This window comes from Monodon monoceros, unplaced genomic scaffold, assembly GCF_005190385.1.
Source record: "Monodon monoceros isolate NGI ecotype Baffin Bay Population unplaced genomic scaffold, NGI_Narwhal_1 Super_Scaffold_14, whole genome shotgun sequence".
Taxonomy (NCBI): domain Eukaryota; kingdom Metazoa; phylum Chordata; class Mammalia; order Artiodactyla; family Monodontidae; genus Monodon; species Monodon monoceros.
In genome coordinates this window covers 39,230,746-39,250,953 of record NW_021703770.1, presented here as the reverse complement: position 1 = coordinate 39,250,953, position 20,208 = coordinate 39,230,746, and the positions used below count along the sequence as shown (strand labels likewise).

The 20,208-nt window shown below is 40.5% G+C and overlaps 1 protein-coding gene across 1 annotated transcript in view; it reads right to left on the bottom strand.

Moving 5' to 3' along the window:
• Positions 1 to 8,461, bottom strand: part of CDH17 (cadherin 17) — a 96,090-nt gene extending 87,629 nt beyond the window's left edge. Inside the window, exon 1 of the mRNA XM_029222962.1 lies at positions 8,370 to 8,461. The gene's annotated coding sequence lies outside the window, so the exon portion shown is untranslated. The remainder of the gene's footprint in view (positions 1 to 8,369) is intronic.
• Between the last annotated feature and the right edge of the window lie 11,747 nt (positions 8,462 to 20,208).

The following is a 20,208-nucleotide window of genomic DNA, read 5'->3' as shown; positions in this document are numbered from 1 at the left end:
GAATTAGTCTGGTCGATGTGTCCAAACATCATTTTAGAATTGGCTCCTTGTCAAACACAAACAAGACATTTTTCTGCTGCTTTAGACTGCTCACGGGGTTTGGAAACACACAGAAACAAATAAGAATCGCAGGTTCTAGCATATTGCAATATGAAATGTATCTAAATGAATAAATTGGTATTCTTAAGTCTAATTGGTCTTTTTTTATATTAGCCAAATAAACATGATCAGCTATCAACCAATATTTGCTTAAGAGAAGTAAAAATACAGACAATAATGACACATTGGAGGATGTTTCTCCTCAAACCCCTCAGCGTTCAAGAACTTTTATTTTTATTTTTTTGGCTGCGTTGGGTCTTCGCTGGCACGTGGGTCTTCTCTAGTTGCGGTGAGCGGGGGCTACTCTTCATTGCGGCGCGCAGGCTTCTCACTGCTGTGGCCCCCCACCCCCATTGCGGAGCACGGGCTCCGGGCGCACAGGCTTCAGCAGTTGTGGCTCACGGGCTCTCGAGCGCAGGCTCAACAGTGGTGGCGCACTGGCTTAGTTGCTCCGCGGCACATGGGATCCTCCCGGACCATGGCTCGAACCCCTGTCCCCTACATTGGCAGGTAGGTTCCCAACCACTGAGCCACCAGGGAAGTCCCTCAAGATCCTTTAAATGCTGCTTCCACTTTACTCATCTGGCCTTATCTCCCACACCCACCACACCCAGTAATGCTGAGCACCCCACGGACTTTGCACCGAGCTTCCCTGTCTCCACAATTTGTCACTGGCTGTTCTCCCCACCCGGCACAGGGCCCCACCTGGAGTAAATGACAATTGATATTTTCTGAATCAAGCTGGATTGAGATTATCCTTTCTCACTTCTACTTTTACTTCTCATACCCTACCATCTAAGACCAACTTATTCAGTTATTTTAAAATCACTGAATTTAATAATTCTATTATGTGCAAGATGCTGTGCTAAGAACAGGGATGACAAAGTAAGGGGTACAAGGTCTGCTTCATGGAGCTAGAACCTACGTCCTTCATGAAATCTCCCTGATTTCCAGCCAGAAGCATCTTCCTCTCAAGGCCCCTCCTGCCTGCATTTTATTTTTTATCACATATTTACATGTCTGTGTTGCTGCCACTACTAGAATACAAAGTCCTTCAAGACAGAGGCCTCATTTTAAAATCATATTTTTTTAACCTCTCATGGCTCTTCATAGTATGGCTTGCACATACTAAGCTCTCAACAGATGTTTCTTAACTTCTAAAACACTTGTGATTGTCTAACATTGGTGTTCTATGAATTTGTCCAATCTATAAGAGCTTTCAGAATAAACAGAAAATGTTAAAGGAAACTAATTTGAAATCTAAAGATTTATTTTGATGCAAAGTAATAAATTTTTATTGTTGACAAAGAGGATTATTTCTCTTTTAAATACATGAACAGATTTCTGTTCAGTAAATAGGTTAAGAGCTGGTTGATATATATACCATCTCCACTTGAAATGATTTTTTTAGCACTTTCAATCTTCCAAAGACATGTAAGTTGAATGATAAAAAGCAAATAAAAATAAATTAAATGCCTTATTTTAGTCAGATGCTCAAACAGGCCACTGTCCGGGGTGTTTTAATGGAACCTAAAAAGTAAACGTAGCATTACACTCATCCTTTCTTTTGTCATTTACATTTAGTTTCATCCTTCACGGAAGGGTTTCTGGTGGGAAACAGAAGTAATTGCTTTCTGCTCCCATGCCTAGGGTCTCGTGATTTCTTTGTGGACAAATCTATCATACCATGTGGTTGTTAGTTTGTCTGGTTTGGATCCTGGCTCCTTCACCGACTAATGTCTACTCATCTGTAAAGCAAGGATAATAATAGTATCTACTTTTGAGAGTTATGGGACTCAATAAGTTAATATTTTGAACAGTGTTTGTCAAATAAAAATTCCTTCTGCCACCCAAGTTTGCTTAGTCAGAAATTAAATATTGTCCCACAGGACAGCTCCTATCACAATTCCCAGCTTTCAATGGCCCTGGCCATAAGGATACTCAAGAAGCACCCTTCACAGCAACACCCTCACAGCCAAATGAAGTGGCCAGGCAAAGCCTTCGTCTGAATGATCCAAGGCAAACTACACCACTGCTAGGATTATTCCAGAAGAGGACTTCAGCCTCTCAAACAAGTCTTGCCTATATTTCCTCTTTTTACAGACATAATTTCACTAATGAATACCACATCCTGGATCATAATGATGCTGGAGGGAAACCATGGTTTATAACTGAAATTGCCTAAAATCACCAAGCCATACACACTTGATAGATTATTTCACAAACCCTACCTGGCAAAGGATTGGAGTAGATTTCCAGATAATTCAGTGACATTTCGTCTGAACTACCTGAAATAGTTGATCCAACCATCTGCTGGGAATTTTTGCTATTTGTCAGGGTTTCCTCAGGTACAAAGACTAAATTCAGACAGTTTCTATGGCAACTATCTGAGATGGCAAGTACATCCTTAGCAACAGAGGTCAAAGGTTTAGGGGGAGTTTTAAAAAGCCACCACCACTTGCTTTAATCTTGGACCACTTACACATGCAGAATCAGGGCTGCTGGACTTGCAGATTAGGGCTGAAGCCTTCGTTTAATTCACCGTAGCCCAGAAAACACTGAAACCCTCCATATCCTGAATCTGTGTCCAGCCAGGATAACAACACAAAGGCAGCTAACATCTACTAGAAGCCCTTTGTCTCAGCACATGCTGAGAGATTTATATGAATTATCTTATTGATTTTTCATAAGAACCCTATGAAGCAGGTACTGTTAAAATTTCTCTCTCAAAGATCAAAAATCAAGAGGTGAGGGTCAAAACAGTTACCAGACTTGTCCAAGATCACACTGCCTGGCTAATTTCACACCTGTACTCTATTCATATATTATTCTCTCTATGAAAGCACAAGCATCCTGATAAATAAGACATCTAGCGGCATTGAATCTATTACACATCCTTCCAAAAATTCAAAAAGGTTTTTTTTCATTCCATAGCTGCCCTTCTTCTTCGATGCTGACATGAGTCTGCCTTCTCAGAGGGCCGTCAGTCTAGGAGATTTGGCTCCTACAGCACATCTATTTCTGATTTGTACCCTCTCTCCTCATTTCCTTCTGACCTTCACCTCAGCAGTCTCTCATTTTTCAATCAAGCCAAGTGTTATGGGTTGAATGGTGTCCCCTGCCTCAAAATTCATGTTGGAGCCTAACCCCCAAGTACCTCAGAATGTGATTTTATTTGGAGACAGGGTCTTTACAGAGGTAATGAAGTTAGAACTAAGTCATTAGGGTGGGCCCTGATCCAATATGACTAGTGTCCTCATGAAAAGGGAAAACTTGGATGTGGAGACACACATAGAGGAAAGACAACATGAAGACACATGGGAAAGACAGCCGTCTGAGAGCCCAGGAGAAAGGCCTGAGACCAATTCTTATGGTCCTCAGAAGGAACCAGCCCTGCAGACACCTTCATTTTGGACTTCGAGCCTCCAGAACTGTGACACAATAAATTTCTATTGCTTAAGCCACCCCGTCTGTGGTACTTTGTGACAGCAGCCCTAGCAAACTAATATATCAAGGAACTCTAGTTTTGACTGATAGGGGCACTGCCGTCCCAGGATAGGGTGGCCTCGGATGGGGCTTTATCCAGTTATTATACATGCAGTGCCCACGGCATCCCAGGGGGTCCACTCCAAGCTTGATTGAATCTCCTGCTGGGCTCCAGAGACTCCAAGAGGCATTTTTAGACACTCCTGTCATTTTGCCATTTATCTGGGTAAGGACAGGAAATTTCTAGGTCCCAGTTCTCAAACTCTGCAAGTAAATCAATACATAAGCATTGATTTCTTTCCCCCCTCTTACGAAAGCTAAGTGATAGGCAAACCTTAAATCGAGTCGGTCATGGCTCATCCTTTTCGTTAAAAAAAAAAAAAAAAAAGTTAAGGGCTTTGAATTAAAACACTTCACCACACTCTAAGGCTAAACCACACATTTCCCAAGAACAGAGAAGGTACAGAGGAGGGGACTGCAAAATTTGTTTTCGAATATCATAGGTGATGTGGACAGGAAAGAATGTGACTAGAATTCATAACATCACCAGAACCAAACAGCACCAAATAATCCTGTGTGCCATTTAGTTTACCTCTAAAGGATGCCATATCACTATGAAATCTCACTCATTCGCTAGTTTTTTTTAATAATTGAAAGTTTAAAAAACTAGCATTTAATGAACATTTACTAAGCTAAGTACTTTGGAAGACTTATTTCATTTAAGTTTCACAACAATCCTAGAGGCAGGTCCTGTTGTCATCGCACAGGACAGGAAACAGCTCAGCGAGGTTGAGGAAAGGGTGTCAGTCTGACTGCAGAGACCAAGCACAGACCCTCTGTGTGAGGAAGATGTGCTCATCCTTAAATATTCTTTAAGGGCATAAATCTACTTTTCTGATTTCTCTTTATCTCTTACTCAGAAACACAAGTCCTAATGTTTTAAAATAATTAACATACGGTAAGAAATCATTGATTCAGAATATCATGGATGAGAGAACTCAGTGTCAGGCTTACAGAATATTTTAAGAGAAATTAAGTTTTCTTTGTGTCACATACACAATAGCCAAGGATAGCTTTGTCTGTCATATATGCATAAGTGAAAAAATCATCTTGAGTATGGTTAAAACCTCAACCACTAGGTGAATGTCTGCTTTTATTAAGTTAATATTTCTTATACCTAAGTAAACATTCATGTTTGTTCTCACAAGTAACAGATAGATAGATAGATATTCCCCTAACAAAAGTCAGTACTCTTTCCTTGTTTAATCATTGGGGAGACCACAGAACAACTAGCTCCTTCTAAATTCAACACCAGAGGTTTCTGAAGGAATACAATTGTATGCCAACAAATAAATATGTATATTTCTATCTGTGTAAACTAAGAGCCATTAAAAGCACTTATTTGTCAGCCTTTGGAGAAAGGGACACAGTGGTGCTCAGCTTTCCTTCTCAGAGTCATCTCTCTTGACCTGGAAGAAAAGCGAGAGCACACTCTCCAGAGAGTTCCTTTGACAAAGGAATAGGAAGTCGAGTTGCTGCCAGGATATATTTTGCCTTTCATAAAAGAATGGAGGAGGTACCAGAAATGCAATCTTCACCTTGAATGACAGTGACTTTTCCCAGGGGACATCTTAGCAAGTTTCAAAGGATGCCACGCCCACACCTCACCAGAAGGCTTATAGTGAAACATCAGAGGGGCTTTAAAATGCCTCATTAATGTTGTCCCAGAGGTCTCTGAGACTGTCCTCAATTTTTTTCATTCTTTTTTCTTTATTCTGCTCTGCAGTAGTTATTTCCGCTACTTTATCTTCCAGGTCACTTATCTGTTCTTCAGCCTGTTATTCTGCTATTGATCCCTTCTAGAGAATTTTTACTTTCATTTACTGTGTTGTTCATCATTGTTTGTTTGCTCTTTAGTTCTTCTAGGTCCTTGTTAACCGTTTCTTGTATTTTCTCCATTCTATTTCCAAGATTTTGGATCATCTTTACTATCAGTATTCTGAATTCTTTTTCAGGTATTTCCTCTTCATTTGTTAGGTCTGGTGTGTTTTTAACTTGCTCCTTCATCTGCTGTGTGTTTCTCTGTCCTCTCATTTTGCTTAACTTACTGTGTTTGGGGTCTCCTTTTCGCAGGCTGCAGGTTTCACAGTTCCCGTTGTTTTTGGTGTCTGCCCCCAGTGGCTAAGGTTGGTTCAGTGGGTTGTGTAGGCTTCCTGGTGGAGGGGACTAGTGCCTGTGTTCTGGTGGCTGAGGCTGGATCTTGTCTTTCTGGTGGGCAGGTCCAAAATTGGAGAGGGTGGGGAGAAAAGGGAACACTCTTGCACTGTTGGTGGGAATGTAAATTGATACAGCCACTATGGAGAACAGTATGGAGGTTCCTCAAAAAACTAAAAATAGAACTACCATATGACCCAGCAATCCCACTACTGGGCATATACCCTGAGAAAACCATAATTCAAAAAGAGTCATGTACCACAATGTTCATTGCAGCTCTATTTACAATAGCCAGGACATGGAAGCCACCTAAATGTCCATCGACAGATGAATGGATAAAGAAGATGTGGCACATATATACAATGGAATATTACTCAGTCATAAAAAGAAACGAAATTGGTTATTTGTAGTGAGGTGGATGGACCTAGAGTCTGTCATACAGAGTGAAGTAAGTCAGAAAGAGAAAAACAAATACCGTAGGCTAACACATATATATGGAATCTAAAAAAAAAAAAAAAAATGGTCATGAAGAACCTAGGGGCAAGATGGGAATAAAGACACAGACCTACTAGAGAATGGACTTGAGGATACGGGGAAGGGGAAGGGGAAGCTGGGACAAAGTGAGAGAGTGGCATGGACATATATACACTACCAAAATAGATAAAATAGCTAGCTAGTGGGAAGCAGCTGCATAGCACAGGGAGATCAGCTCGGTGCTTTGTGAGCACCTAGAGGGGTGGGATAGGGAGGGTGGGAGGGAGGGAGACGTAAGAGGGAAGAGATATGGGGACATATGTATATGTATAGTTGATTCACTTTGTTATAAAGCAGAAACTAACGCACCATTATAATTGCTTAATTATACTCCAATAAAGATGTTAAAAAAAAACAAAAAAACCTCAAAAATAAATAAATAAAATGCCTCATTTAAAAAAAAAAGCAAAACTCAAGTGTTTTCTCATCCTCTCATATTATTGGACCCCACTTCTTTGGCATAGAATTGGTTTCTCCCTTGCACAATGGACAATGTAGTTATTGCAGCATTACTGGGCTTTTTCCCCTAGAGAATGAAACAGCAACTTCTCAGTTTGACCTGCGTCACCTGCTTGAACTTTCTCATGGAAAGAAGAGATAATATTCATTGAACATCTGTTGGCTGTCAGACAAAGTAATGAGTTCTTTACACGCTGATCTAATTTACTCTCACAATCACTTGGTTAGGCAAATATCTCCATTTTGTAGATGAGAAAATTAAGGTACAGTGAGCTTAAGCAATCTGTTCAGTGCTTGCTGGCTGGTAAATGATGAAACTGGCCTAATCCATCTGCCCAACCCTGAAGACTCATAAACTATATACCCAACAGTCCATGATAAACCCTCACTCAGTAAGACTCATTTGTTTCCTGGTGAGAGCTGAATGCCATCCATTTTCCATGTCACCTAAACATATGCTTTCTTCTTCTTTCAAATTATTCCTCTCTTGCTATCTAAGTTTTTGAAGAAAAATAAAGACAAGAAAATATTAGAGAATACATTGCTCTTCCAATCTCCTGTTTGGTATCCCCCATCACAGAGGGCATCTGTTCCCAGAAAGTCACTCACAATGAAGAAAAAACTGAGACAGAGGCAGGGGCTGGACCTTTGAAGACACCAATAAGCTGTACACGTTTTGACATCTCAAAATAATCACACATTAGTTGATGTTACATCTGCCAATGTGGCCTAAAGAAGGACCAGAATCTGACCAACATACACACCAGCCTTGCTTTCCCAATTGGGAAGGCAGATCTGTCTGTTTTCAAATCTTATTCCGCTCCTTTTAAGAAAGGGCGTTTTTCCTCCTATGACTTTCCCCTTCCCTGCTGTGTCCTGGGCAGTCAGTCCTAAGAATCCTAAACTGGGGGCTTCCCTGGTGGCGCAGTGGTTGAGAGTCCGCCTGCCGATGCAGGGGACACGGGTTCGTGCCCTGGTCCGGGAGGATCCCACGTGCCACGGAGCGGCTGGACCTGTGAGCCATGGTCGCTGAGCCTGCGCGTCCGGAGCCTGTGCTCCACGGCGGGAGAGACCACAACAGTGAGAGGCCCGCATACCGCAAAAAAAAAAAGAATCCTGAATTGAATCTCACTGTAATTTTTGAAGACCACATCTGAGATATGACACTTTGTGAACATGAGATTCCAGCCCTGATTTGTAGAGTATAAGAGCCCCAGGGCATCTCAGGGCTAGGAACTTTTTTTATATTTTAATTACAAAGAATGGGTGTAATCCACATTTAAACATCCAAAAGTTTATTCTTTTCTTTAATGTCACTACCAAGCTAGATTCAAGCCAAACCAGTTCATCCAATGAATTTATAAAAGATATAGACTAATAAAAAGAAACCACGAAAGAAATTATGCTCAGTAAACAAAATTTATCACACTAGGAATAAACTTTCCTTCCCAGCAAATGATACATAGCACCCCTCAAGGAATCAATTTGTCCAGCAACTTAAGTAATCCCTTCACCATCTATTCTGTCATTCTTAAAGAAATACGCTATCGACATAGTTAAGACATGTCAACGCTTACCTTTCTGTAAGTAACAAAATGGTTGTTAAAAGTTATTTTCTTCCATTCAACCGTTGAGACTCTTGCTGGGACTTGAGTATCTTCCCCAGAGGACACTCCCCTGCTCTGCTCTGCTTCCCCAGCCTCTCCCTTCACCTTCAGTCAAACATTAACCGTCGACTGGCTTTATTGATTTTCAGGAACCATCAGATGTCATAAAAGGTATTGTACTCCAGGAAAGAAACGTGTTTGTACCAAAAGAAGTTAATTCACATCTAATATATCTCAAAACAGGTTTCTGAATTTTGGAATGTAGGTTTAATAAATTAGAAGACAAGAAGTTAAAGTGGAAAAACTCTCTGTGTATTCAACTATCTGTAGAGTGCGAGGTCCATGATATCCAAGAGTTCATCCATATTTTGCTCCCCCACCACTTAGCACAGAAGACTCAGCTGACATATATTTGTGTAGATTCCGTCTTAAACACAGACAAGCACAGGGTGCCATGTCTGAGCAGTGACTCAGTTCATTGATAACCAGCCACGAGAGACATGGGAAATGACTCAGAAGGTACAGCCAATGATGTAAATGGGCTGCACCTGCTTCTGAAACCCAAGGGTCCTCTTCAAAGTTTGCATGAAACAACCAGCAGTAGCCTTCCCCCAAACCACACACCAAGTCCTTTTTCTCACCACTCAGAATGGATTTGCCTGAGAGCAAGTTACTACTTTTTTCACTCAGAATGAGGTTTCCGATTAAACAACATGGCCCCAGATTTCTTAAGGCAAGGGCTCTTTTAGACAGATTCCTGATTCCCACCCCTCAGTCAATCTTGGAATCTACACTAAAGATGAGAATCAAGGTCGCCTTTGTGTCAAATTTGATATCCATTCTGATATTCATTTCTGGGCTTCTCCTGAGCTGTGTTGTGTTTTCCATCTGCTAGGTGTGCATCTAGCACAATGAAGGCACAAGAGCACAGCCCACTGTCTAGATGGGCTTCTTGCTTCCCAGATCCCCTTGAGAAGACTTAGTGATTGCTCTAAGCCTCGTTTATCTTGGGGACCGTGAAGTGAAACCATCTAGTTGCGTGCCAGTGGTTAGCATACTCAGTGGACCAGCAGGCCCAGGAAAGATCCTTCTTCCTCTGTCTCACAGCCAAGATAACTACATTTAGGGAAATGAGGTCAGTGAGGCTAAGCAGCTCTCACATTCTTAACATCTGTGCCCTCCCCTGAGCTGAATGAAATGACCTGGCTCCACAAAATCAAATAGCTTCCTCTTGTATGTTTCACCTCCCCGAATCAATGACAAGAATCTCATGGCATTGCTTTGAAAGGAGTTTGCTTCTTCTTTGGAAATTTTTTGTACTTTTTAATAAGGTATGCAAAAAGTACGTTTAAATCTATAAAGTTTTCTGCAAAAGAATGTATATATATGTATCACTTTTAATCCTTGTTTCTTAGCAATATTATACAGCTATGTTCATAGCATATGTTAAAAAAGATGTTTTCTTGTTTAGTCTTTACAACATGGCCTGAAGTGGATTCCATCTTATAAACAGAAAACAAAGGCACAGAGGGGTTTTACCTCTTGCCCAAGTCACACAGCCTGTGATTACAGAATCAGGACTCCAGCCCTCGTCTGTCTGAGTCAAAGCCCAACCTATTCACCGCAAGTGCTGAACTTGCCAGATTATTTTCCTTCTGGCTCCAAGTAATAAAAAATCTACAGGAAGAAGTCCCTCTGTGTGAGGCCGTTACTGACAGGAGATGGCCAAGTTCCTGAACTGGGCTTTCCTATATATTTTATGCTACCTCTAGGCTGTAGCTTCCAAGTCAGAGCATCAGATTGATTAAATTCTAAAAAAGCCATCAGAGAAATTAACAGGTGATTGCATCTCTGAATTATAAAGGCTTTTCCTGTGCTCTCCATGATAACAGGTTAGCATGGTGCTCAGAGCTGTGTGTTTCATCGTTTATGTATTAAATTATATATTTATAATTTATAAAATTATCTGGATTTTATAATTCTAGATTAAATCCAAAGATTAAGAGCATGCACGTTTTGCCCTGTGTTTTAGAGTGAACACGCATTTTAGGAACCCATTTTCACACAAAAATGAGGCATTTCTAGTTCAGTAGTTTAATACTGACTCAGTAATAATAGGAATAATAAGGAAAATCTAATTGATGAAGATTATTAATTCCCTGTATCAGAGCGAAGTAGACATAAATTATGTATATGATGGAAACAAGTGAACAATTGGAAAGATTTGGGCAAATACTTCTGACGAACAGCTTCATGGTATTAAAACATATTAGCACTTCTGTCTATAATAATGTTTTAACCATTCCTCAAACATTAGCCCTAGAAAATATGTAAGTAATATTTAATTTATGGACAGTGCTAGTCAGCAATGAATAAAGTTTGGAGAGCCTCCCAGATAAAAACTTTATGAAATTTGGAATGATTCTTAAAATTCAAAGTATGTCACATTTTTAATATTCCTATTACTTAAAACTCATGGTAAACGAAGTCTACGAATGCTACATTTTTCCATTTTTCATGCACTTGCACTTTAACATGGACTTTATTTGCATTACATATCATGTGTCTTGAGAACATTTTATCATGGGCCTATCAACATACAGCCTCACCTGACAGAAGTTGGATAATACATACATATATAACAATAATATTTTTAAATTACTCGATATCTGTCTCTTAAGGTTAACTTAATGATGGCAGAAACTTTGTCTTCCATTAGCACTCAGTAAATACTTTTTAGAATTGAACTCCTTTCAGTTGTTTAATTCCATATTTCCAAATAGGATTGCAGACAGGCTCAACCAAGGCTGATGGGAACCCAGACAAGTGAACGATTTTGTACCCCCTCAAACCAATATTTTACATCTTTTGTTCCATATTTATTTAGTGGGATGAGGTGAAACTAATTTTCTGCTAGTGAATCTTTGAGGCTGAAGCAAAATTTTCCCTAATTCCTCTCACTGGCCAGGACAGCGTCCGTTTAAATATAAGCAATACACCCCCTACTTTTACAGCTCTTATACTTGTCTGTGCGTTTGTTTGAGTTTGGGATTCTTTTGTTGTTTTGGGCAATTTTCCAAACCAGGACACTTTAAGGAATTATTAAATGATTTAAGAGTTAGATAAGAAAATAAATCACTAATGCCAAGAAACATCGAACCATACATAATGCAGTTGCAAAATCTTAGCTAAGAGTCACCTGTGTTCAACCTAAAAATGTTCAAAAAAGACAGCTTGAGGCTAATAAAGAGGTTTTTTCCCCTGCTCTCTATTCTGACAGAAGTAGATCCGGTTTGCAGTTGTTTATTTCAGAAATATTTTTACTCCATCTATAGATGGTTGCTCCAGGCAATTAGACAAGGTCCTTGATCTGGCGCTAGTTACCCATGTCAGGAAACTGCTAGAGAATCCTGTGACTGGAATGGTTAGGAAATATCCACATCAGCCATACATTGGACAAATGCCTTCTAGAACTTTCTAAATCTGAAGAGTTTATTAAAACTGGGCCTTATGTCATGAGATCCTGGTTCAGTAGGTCTGGGGTGCATCCCAGGGATCAACATTTTTAAAGCCCTCTGGATTCCTTATGTGGGTAATCACATGGACCCTTCTCTGAGAAACACAGCTTAAGGATTCTGTGCTTTATCCACCAGTAAATATTCTTTAGCAAGGCCTGTGCTTGATATTAATTTCCCCCATCATTTAGGATCCATTTCTGCAGGATCTGTCTCATACAACACTGCAGTTGACTTGATGTACATGAAGATTGAATCTGACAGACACAAAGATGCTCATCTTGCCTCAGACATTTTTTTTCACAGTCTACTGAATGTTTTATTTGACCTCAGATTTTTCTTAATTCCAAGAAATTACAATAACCTTGTTGGTTTTCTGAGACCTATCTCTGTCTCTCTTATCAGATTTCACCAGCATGGGTCATTCCTCACATCCAGTTCACTGGCCAGACCATTGCATCTTGTTTCCACCTCCTGTACCCCATGGAAACTGCCCTCGCCAAGGTGATAACACCTCCTCATGATAATCAGAGATGCTCTCCGGGCTGCACCTTACCAGACCTCTTAAAACATCTGAAACTATCCACAGCTCTCCCTGAATTGTCCTTTACCCTTGGTTTGTTTGCCAGTACTCGGTCCTGGTTTTTCTTCTACCTCTCGAGCCAGTCCCTGGTAGTCCTATTTGTAGCCTCACCAGACTCCTGGGGTCAATCCCAAGTTGTCTGGCCTCATCACTCATTCTAGGAGGTTGGATCTGTTCCCATCTGTACACCAAAATCTCAAGTCCCTCTCACCGCCCAGATCTCTCTCTTGGACTGGGCTTCAGTCTTTTTAGTACAACCAATTTTTGCCAGAGCACCATCTACACTTCCCAAACGCACAACGAACTCAACATATCCAAAAACATATCCAAAATCCACGGTTTTAATTCCTCCCAAACAGATCCTCCTGGGACACCACTGCTTCATGCTAGCCCTGGTAGCATGTGTGCTGTGATTGATTAGTAATTCCTGTCACGGGTACAAATAGAAGACTGGCAATGGATATGCCTGGAAATCACCAACCTTGTCTAGGAGGACTCTATGACTTGGATATTGGGGGCTCAATAAACATTGGTTTCCCTTCTCTGCTTATGAGTCTCTCACTAGACAACAAAACATTGGGACTGCCTCTGAAAATGTTGTCCTTAAGAAGTATTTCCTGGGAAAAAAATAGCCTTTTCGACAAATGGTGTTGAAACAACTGCATATCCACATGCAAAGGAATGAAGTCAAACTCCTACCTCACACCATCCAGAAAAATTAACTCAGAACGGATTAAAGACTTAAGTGTAAGAACTCTGTAAAACCCTTAGAAGAAAACAATGGTAAATCTGTATGTCCTTGGATTTGGCAATGGTTTCTTAGATATAACAGCAAATGCACAAACAATAGAAAAAACAAATTGGACTTCATCAAAATTAAGAATCTGTGCTTCAAAGAATACTATTGAAAAAGTGAAAAGACAACCCACAGGATGGGAGAAAATATTGCAAATCACATATCCGAGAAGGGAATTGTAGCTAGAAGACATAAAAAAAACTCTTACAATTCAAAAATAAATACACAAAAATCTAATAAAAATAGACAAAGGGTAAGAATAGACATTATTAAAGAAGGTACACAAATAGCTAACAAATATATGAAAAGATGGTCCACATGATTAGGTGTAAGCAAAATGTAAATCAAAACCACAATGAGATACTACTTTATACCCATTAAGATAGCTATAATAAAAAGGATACACATAATAACAAGTATTGGAGAGGATGTAGAGAAATCAGAATCCTCATACACTTCTGGTGGGAATGTAAAATGATACAGACACTTTGGAAAAAAATTCTGGAAGTTTCCTCAAAAACTTAAACCATTGGACCTAGCAATTTCATTCTTAGGTATGTATCTAAGAAAAATGAAAACATATGTTCAAACAAAAACTTGTACATGAATGTTCCTGGCAGCATTATTCATAATAACCAAAAGTAAAAACAACCAAATGTCCATTCATCTGCCAAATGGATAAACAAAATGTGGTATATCCACATAATAGGATATTTTTCAGCCATAAAAAGGAATGAAACACTGGCATATGCTACAACATGGATAAAGCAAAAGTAGCCAGACAAAAAAAGGCCAAGTACTGTATGATTCTATTCATGTGAAATGTCCAGAACAGGGAAGTTCATAGAGCTAGAAAGTAGATTAATGGTTGCCTGAGGTCAGGGAGTAGGGGGATGGGGTGGAGGGTTATAGTTAAAGGATATGGGGTTTCTTTCTGTGCTGGTGAAAATGTTCTAAAATTCATTGTGATGATGGTTGCACAATTCTGTAAATATACTAAAAGCTATTGAATTCTATACTTTAAATGGGTGAATTTTATGTACATTAATTTTATCTCAATAAAGCTGTTAACAAAAAAAGGAAGAGGTAAGTCCTGCAGCCAAACCCACCCTGATATGAAATACAAGACACAGGCTAAACATTTGCAGTTACCTCAGACCAGGCATTTCAGAACAAATTCATTGTGTTCTATTATCATAGATGTTTTGAGGGTTTTTAATCATTTTATTTTCACTTAAATATACTTGTTTTACTTATTTTACTTATTATTTGATCTCCTCTTTTATGTTTTACTTTTAAAAATGTGAATAAGAACATTTCAGTACTTGAAGATTATCTTTGCCCTGAGCAAAGAAGGAAGGAGAAGACAGTGTGACCGACCACAGGCCCTTCGGTCTCTCTCCTAGTGTTTCAGGTCAGGCAGTTCAACACTAAAGAAACCCTTTAAACTCACTGCCCACCCAAAAGGGAAGAAAATTTTCTTTCTACATGACCACACCTAGCAACTCGGAAGAAAAAGGAGAAATTCTTTTCTCCCTTTGGTCTTTCCACTCAGGGTAATATTAAGCCTAGTGTCAGTAACAGCCCAGGAGAATTTCTGGAAAACCTCTGTTATCTTAAGCCTGAAATTTCCCAGTTGCTACGTGAGAAAATCCAGGAACTGAAATCTCACATCTACGATCCACTTAGTTCCCCTGCCTCTGCCAGTCCTCAGGAGCTTCTCACAGTGCACAGGAGGGGAGGAGGGGGGCCACTGCGGAGAGGTTCTCGGGGGTCACCAATGAACGCTCAGGAAACACCAGGTCTCCCTCACAAAGCATGGGGGAGGCCCTGCAGAGCATCTTGAATTAAACTGCTAGAATCCCACTCACCCCCATGCCCCTAATTTAAACCTGATGAGCTTGACCAGTGTGTCACAGAGACAGGGCTCCAGAGGGACTATTTTTAAATCTGCTCCCTAAACATGAGAAACAAAGGGGGTTGCCTAGAACCAGGACTATATCCAAACAGACTTACAAGACGGAGGTGGCTGTACCGTCTCTAAGTTACAAATACAAAAGAAAACTAATAACAGTTAACAACACAGGACTTGACTAAAAGTTAACCAAAACCCACCACTCTTTTCTAACCCCTGAAAGAATTTTCTGAAGACAAATAATAAATTTTCAGGACTGAGGTTCTTAGCCCTGGCTGCATGGAATCATAGGGATTCTGATAGGATTGGTGTTTGATGACCTGACAGCAACCATCTCTAGGTTCTTCTTGGTACCAAAGGCACAGCTCAGGTTGAGACCCACCGATCTAATGCGGGCCTTTGCCGGGCACTTTCCTAATTGGTCTAAGCACAGTATCTCATTTAATCCTCACAACGAAACTGTGAGGTCATTATTTTTATTACTTTACAAATAAGGAAACTGAGGAACAAAGAAGATAAAAATGGACTCTCCAAGGCTTGAATCCAGGTGTGAATTAAAAAAAAAAAATCAAAGCACTTCACAGCTGCCCTGGGCTGAGCTCCTGTAGAATGCGTCTCCTACGCAGCTCTACTTACCTACCAGGCACGACAATCAGATGCGCAGCTCAGTCCGCTAGGCAGATGCATCAGCTCACAGAGCCACAGCCAAAACGTCAACACTTCCACCCTAGGAGCATTCTCACCAGCTGTCCTTCCACTCCACCTTTTCTGAGAGTTACTTCGCTGGGAATCCTGCCCGGGCTGTGAAACCTGCCCGGGTGTCATTTCCATGCGGTGATAACACCAACCGCTTTATCCCATAGAGCGCTTTCTACCGAGATCTCTTCCCCAGCTGTATCCTCTTAGATGTCCCCCTGACCTCCCTTGTCATGCAGCAAGAGCATCACCTGGCTGACTTGGATCCAGTCTGTCTCTCAGCTGGTCTGGAGGAAGGTCACTCTCTCTCTGAGCTAATGAGGGAGTGGTTAGCTTTACTGGAGCTCAGCTCAGACCAGGCCTAGCAGCCAATATTGTTCAAAGAATTAGGCTTCCCTGGTGGCACAGTGGTTGAGAGTCCGCCTGCCGATACAGGGAACACGGCTTCGTGCCCCGGTCCAGGAAGATCCCACATGCCACAGAGCAGCTGGGCCCGTGAGCCATGGCCGCTGAGCCTGCGCGTCCGGAGCCTGTGCTCGGCAACGGGAGAGGCCACAGCAGTGAGAGGCCTGTGTACAGCAAAAAAAAAAAAAAAAAAAAAAAAAATGGACAAGCAATATGAACACAAGTTTACAGGAAAGAAATGCGAATAGCCCCAAAACATATGAGAAAAACACTGTACCTCACTAAAAATAAAAAACAATTGTCAGTTAAAGACTATTTAACTCTCAGATTAATAAAAACCTAAAATACAAGTCCTGTTGGAGAGGCTATGGAGAAAGAACTACTCTCATACACTGCTAGCGAGAGCAGCGGGAATGCGAAATGGTATTACAACGCTGTGGATGGGAATTTGGCAATATTAGCAAAATTACTTTTACCCTTTGTCTTAGAAATCTCACTTCTAGGAATATATCCCATAGATACACTGGAAAAATTATCCAAACATGTATGTACAAGGTTATTTATTTCAGCACTAGTTATTACCAAAAACCAAAAAAACTAGAAGCAACGAAAATACCCACAATAAGGCTCTGGTTGAATTAAATGTGCTGCACCCACTCGATGAACAGTTAGCAGTTAAAAGGAACAAGGATGATTTCTATATACCATTATGGAGCAATCTCTAGGATAACTATTAAGTGAAAAACGCAGGATTGAAGAAAGTATATATAGTATGATACCATTTATCTAATAATGAGGAAGGGGAAGACACAAATTTATATATTTGTATGTATATAAAATTATGTACATATATAAACACATGTAAGTGTGCATTTGCTTATACTTCAGAAAATAGAAGGATAAACCATATTTGTGTAATAGTTACCTTAGGGGAAGCGAGGGATCAAAGCGGAGAGAATAAGAACAGAAGCTAGAATTTCTCTGAATATAACTGACTGTATAGATTTGACATTGGAACCATGTAAATTCTTTACATAACTACAAAACAACATTAAATCAAAATGAAAAGAAGCTATTCCTAAAAATAGAAAGCAAATTAAACAAATGAACTTTGCTGCATATTGAGTCGGAAGCATAACCTGAGAGGAACTAATCCAAGTAATTTAAAAACAGTAATATCAGGCTTCCTGGTGACACAGTGGTTAGGAGTCCGCCTGCCAATGCAGGGGATATGGGTTCAAGCCCTGGTCCGGGAGGATCTCCCATGCTGCGGAGTGGCTAGGCCCATGCAACACAACTATTAAGCCTGGGCTCTAGAGCCTGCAAGCCACAACTGCTGAGCCTGTATGCCACAACTACTGAAGCCTGCAAGCCACCACTACTGAATCCCGTGCTCCTGGAGTCCGTGCTCCGCAATAGGAGAGGACACCGCACTGAGAAGCCCACGCACCGCAGCAAGGAGTGACCCAAGCTTGCTGCAGCTGGAGAAAGCCCGCGCGCAGCCCAACACAACCAAAAATAAATTAAAATGAAATAAAATTTAAAAAAAGGAAGAAAAAAAACAAACAGTAATATTTCTGTGAACCCTAGTGGGTTAGAACCTAAGGACAAAAATCACTTTAAAAATCTTGAACTGTTTTCAGAAATCATCCTGCTAGCAATTATATTAATATCATCATTCTGAAATGTAGATAGTAAAGTCAAAAGTAATTATGTTAATATTGTTTGGAACCAAGATTTGAGGCAGAAGAGTGGAAATATACAAATACAAAATCAAAGAAGTTAAAGTCCTGCAGTACTAAGTTCAAATTCAAAATATTAGCAGGAACTCATGATGTATTTTCTCCTAAATATTTTTTATCATTCTGTCCACTGAAACATCCTAGAAACAATGACCACCTCATAAGCACTGAGCAGCCCTAAAGCCAGCTTGTGATCTTTAAATATTGCTTTTCACAGAAGGAACTAAACCTCCTTGGAGAAACTGCTGATTCTAGGTCTGGAGCAGGAAATGTACAAAATGTACCTAGAACATTTGTCATAACGGACAGCAAGGAAGTTATCAAAAAATACTGGGGTTGTATCAAAGGATTCAGAAGCAAACGGAAAGAGGCTCTCAGAGGCAAAAGGTGAAATTTTTGAAAACCAACAAGAATAATGACTGCAATGAACTGAAACACATCAAATATGTTAAAATCCATGTGGTTGTAATTATACTTGACAACAAAACTCATTGATCACCCTTGGAGGATGCCTGAGAACCAATTCATTATTCTGAACACATGTAAGAATCAAGGATTTAACCTGCCCTTGCCATACAAACTGTATCTCAGGGTAACCAAATAGTTTTAAGGAAAAGTTTCTCTTTCTTGAAGTCTTCCAGTGAATAAATGAAGGAATGATAGAATTAGAATATTACCGTTTTGCAATCCCTACTGAAAAATCGGATCTAATCAAAGATGATAAACTACAACAAACAGACAACGGGTCGCCCAGTTTGCCTCCTGAAAGAAGTATGCAATACCACTTATGAAGAATTCTTGATGGAAAAATTATACTTAAGTCAGATCAAACCTTCCATTCTAGACTGTAGGTCTAAAGAATTACTCTATAGGTGGGCTTCCTTGGTGGAGAAGTGGTTGAGAGTCCGCCTGCTGATGCAGGGGACGCGGGTTCATGCCCCGGTCCGGGAGGATCCCACACGCCGCGGGGCGACTGGGCCCGTGAGCCATGGCCGCTGAGCCTGTGCGTCCGGAGCCTGTGCTCTGCAACGGGAGAGGCCACAGCAGTGAGAGGCCCGCGTAGTGCAAAAAAAAAATAAAATAAAATAAAGAATTACTCTATAGGAAATGTTGGTCAGAGAAACAAGTTACAGATGAAATGACACTCAGGGTTGCAAAATACAAAATGTGAGAAACTACAGGACAGATGACTGTTTCTTCCAAGTATAAACTGAAAAGGAAAAAAAGATTATAGATTAAAAGAAATTTAAGAGAAGGTGTGGACTTTATTTGGACCTGATTGAAACAAACCAATTATTTCTTTTTTTTGTTTTTGGCCACACCCTGAGGCTTGTGGGATTTTAGTTCACCAACCAGGGATCAAACCCAGGGCCTCGGCAGTGAGAGCACAGAGTCCTAACCACTGGACTGCCAGGAAATTCCCCAAACCAATTCTTTTTTGAAAAATATATATATAAATAGGGAAATTCTTTTGTTGTCCATTTTTAGGTGTGAAAATGGTTACGTGATTTCAGTTCTTAAAAGGTTCTCATTTAGCAATACACATAAAAAGAGTTATGGATGAAGTGGTTTGCTATTTTGTATTTGCTTCAAAAGAATCCATTCCGGCTGTCGGGGAGGGTAGTATGGTAGAGGGCAGCAGAAATGAAACAAGACTAGGCATGAGCTGATAATTGCCAAAGCAACTGGGCAATGATGGTACATGGGAGTTTATTACATTATTCTCTCTACTTTTGTTTATTTTGACATGTTCTATTAGAAAACTTTAAAACGAAAAAATTTGTTACACACACACACACACACACACACACACACACCCTGGCTTTCCCTACCTTCTTGATCATGTTTTGAGCAAAGGATCTGGGTCAATAATGGGTGAGTGGGGCTTCCCTGGTGGCGCAGTGGTTGAGAGTCCGCCTGCCGATGCAGGGGACACGGGTTCGTGCCCCGGTCCGGGAAGATCCCACATGCCACGGAGCGGCTGGGCCCGTGAGCCATGGCCGCTCAGCCTGCGTGTCCGGAGCCTGCGCTCCGCGGCGTGAGAGGCCCGCGTACCGCAAAATAATAATAATAATAATGGGTGAGTGGTGATTTTTTTTTGTTCAAACAATCAAGACATTTATTTCTTTAGAGACAGTGATGAGCACATTCTCATTG